This window comes from Sinocyclocheilus anshuiensis, unplaced genomic scaffold, assembly GCF_001515605.1.
Source record: "Sinocyclocheilus anshuiensis isolate Anshui unplaced genomic scaffold, SAMN03320099.WGS_v1.1 scaffold755, whole genome shotgun sequence".
In the NCBI taxonomy this organism is placed as follows: domain Eukaryota; kingdom Metazoa; phylum Chordata; class Actinopteri; order Cypriniformes; family Cyprinidae; genus Sinocyclocheilus; species Sinocyclocheilus anshuiensis.
In genome coordinates, this window is record NW_015552587.1 from 562,935 (window position 1) to 566,352 (window position 3,418).

Consider the following 3,418-nt stretch of genomic DNA (forward strand, 5'->3'; position numbering starts at 1 on the left):
CAATAACTTTATACACGGAGCACTTTCAGATTTAAAACTTTGCAGGATTCACTGAGAGCTGTGTTGCACACTGCATGAAAGGTCATTTTCAAAATTCCATAATAGGGGCACTTTAAAACTCTATGCCACTAGACCTATTGGTTAATGTCTGTTTTGAAGTATTATGTATTATGATTGTTTGTTTATATTGGCACAGCTACTTGGACACCTGATGATCGTTGCTAAGAAGTGTGCCGAGGAGGTGGGATTGCCCCGAGGATATCGAGTGGTGCTCAATGAGGGTCCTGACGGGGGTCAGTCCGTTTACCACGTTCACATCCACGTGCTGGGGGGTCGTCAGCTGGGATGGCCTCCTGGCTAACTGCTTTTCTCAGGATATCACTGTATCTCTCAGTCGTGTCATTGTTCGCCATAAGAGTGAGGTTAATCGTTACATGTCAAGTAGGAGTCCATCAGAAATACAACTGTCTAAGGACATCAATAAAAAACATTAAATGCTGTTGTTTGGAATCATTATTTCAGTCTTGCCACAAATATTCCAGAAGTTTTTGATTGTTTCCTGGGCCGACTTTTGAATGCCATCCTATGTGTTATGAGTTACTGCACTGTTAACCTTCAGAAGTAAACATACAAATAAAGGTTGTGTTGAGCATCCCCCCCTCCCCAATGATTAAAGGGATGGTTCACTCAAAAATTACAATTGTCATCATTTACTCACCCTCAAGTGGTTCCAAACCTGAGTTTCTTCTGTTGAACACAAAAGATGTTGAAGAATGACAGCAACCAAACAGTTGCTGATAGCCGTTGAGTTCCATAGCATGAAAATAAAATACCATGGAAGTCAATGGCTACCGTCAACTGTTTGGTTACCAGCACTTAAAAATCTTATTTTGTGTTCAACAGAAGAAAGAAACAATTTGTGGGGTGAGTAAATTGACAAAATGTTAATTTTTGGGTGAGCTGTCCTATTAACATGAGCATCCGAGCTCAGAACAACAGAGTGAGCTGATGTATGAATATTTTAAAATAATGTCAGCTTTATAGTGTGTGCATTCAAGTTCCATTTGCTCAGTAACTTGTTTAATAAACACTGATCGCACATTTGTACAATTCAAATAGTCTTCATGACATAAATGTAAATAACAGGAATGCTGACAGCCACGATACAACTTTGGTTCATAACCTATACATTAAAATAAATTAAATGGATTTTTCTTGCATTACATCACCCTCATTTGGTTCATGTGGGTACTCTTAGGATTTTCCAGGAAAAATGTTAAAAGTTTCATGCGCCCCCTGCAGTTACAGTGATTGCTAAACCCCTAAAACTGTTTCCCTAGAACTAATGTGTATTAACATTTAGTTTGCAGTGTTTACTGCTTTTTGTCCAAATCGACTTACAAATGAGGAATACAACAAGCGATTAATCATTATCTTAAGGATGCAATAAATATGAGAAGTGCTAATAATAAGTTTCAGACATTTTTCAAAACAGTACAAGCCAGAACAGGGAGGTATTAGGGATTGTGAAAGCGTAGAAGAAGCAGGATACAGTTGTGTTCACAGAAGAGATGAGTTTTCAGATAAATCTTTCAGGGATTTGGCTGGATTAGGAAATAATTCCACCAGCAAAGAACTGAATTAAAATGTTCTGGAAGTGATTTTGTGCCTCTCGGTCATGATTTTGTTCTTCTGTCTTTATTCTTTTCAGAGCCAGCACCATTCGTGACGTTATTGGGATTCACACAGATTCACTGTTACTCAAATATATTGTTATGTTATCAGTGTTGGGAAAGTTACTTTGGAAATGTAATAGGTTACAGATTACAAGTTACCCTGTTTAAAATGTAATAAGTAGTGTACCTATTTCAATTACTTTATTAAACTGATTACATTTGATTACTTTTCTAAATTTCTAATGAATGTTTTCAACTGATAATCATTTTGAACCATTTAAAACAGGCAGGGTTAGCCTTACAGTAGTGCTCAAAACTGATTACTGTCAGACTCAGAATCCTTCTTCTCAAGATGATAAAAAAATAATTTAAACAGCCACCACAAAATCTGACTTAGCACCTCTTTTTACTTTGAGATCGTTTTGAGGTTAAATACAAATTTAAAATCATAAGATATAGTTGTATATAGTATGATATATATGATATGATATAACATATAGTATGATACTGTTTTTGAAATCAAATCCTAACAATGCCTTGGTGAAAAAAATAAAGAAATCACATACATAAACCTAAATAGGACTTAAAACAGTTAGAATAAGCATGTGTCCTATTCTGTGTTTTAAGCTCCTGAAATGTTGGTGTCTCATATTTTAAAGCAGTCAATGCAATTTGGGAAAGAAATCAGTCATATCTGTATGTGTGTGAAAATATTCAGATGTAACTTTGTAATCGTTAGCATTTTCATAAGTAACTGTAATTTAATTACACATTTTTTTCTCAGTAATTGTAACATTACAGTTACATTTATTTTGTAATTAAGTTACGTAATTCCCTTACATGGAATTAGTTACTCCCGAACACTGTATGTTATATTCTAAATCTGTAATGATCTGCTCTGGCAGTCTGCATTTCATGCACACTGAGCATGCTTTAATCAATTTCAACACTTTAGCAGCAGCACATTATGAGATCTGATGAGCGTCAATCCATTTGTTTTCCCTTCATTCAGATGATAATGTAGCAGTCATTCATCACTTCTACTAGCAAAATATTATTCATACCTCTTCTCATTAAAAAAGCAAAGACATCCAATTACTATTACAGTTTTCCCAATTGTTTACACACTAAAATTTGAACTTGAAAAACTATAAGCAAAACCTGAAACTCGTGTACCAAATCCCAGACCAAATCTGCAAAATGGCAAGCAGTTCCTGCTTCACACTCACGTTTTAACAGGTTGCATAAATATACTGATGGGATATTCATAGTAGTATAATATAACATTGTTATTTAATAATGAATTGGCCTTATAGTCAGGTGCCTCAACAAGTCATAACATACTGATATCTTAAAATAAATAAGTAAATAATTGAACACAATAAATTTGCTAATTTTTTCAAAAGTCTAAATGCAAAAAGACAAAATGTAACAAAAAAAGACATTAAGCTGCATCCTGCCTTCTATTTTGGCCTGGCCACTACACCTCATCTTTATCACAAGCAATATTCTCCCTGACTAAAGAGCAGAGAAAGAATTGTGGAGTGACAGATCCAGCTGCTGAAAGTCGTCTGGAAAAGCGTCTGGAAAAGAGGCATATGGTGATGGGTCATACATTTTAGCAGATGCTTTTATCTAAAGTGACTTACAAATGAGGAACACAACAAGCGATTCATCCTAAAGAGGTAAATAACACAAGTGCTCATAATACATACTTTCAGACATTGTTTAGAATAGTAGGT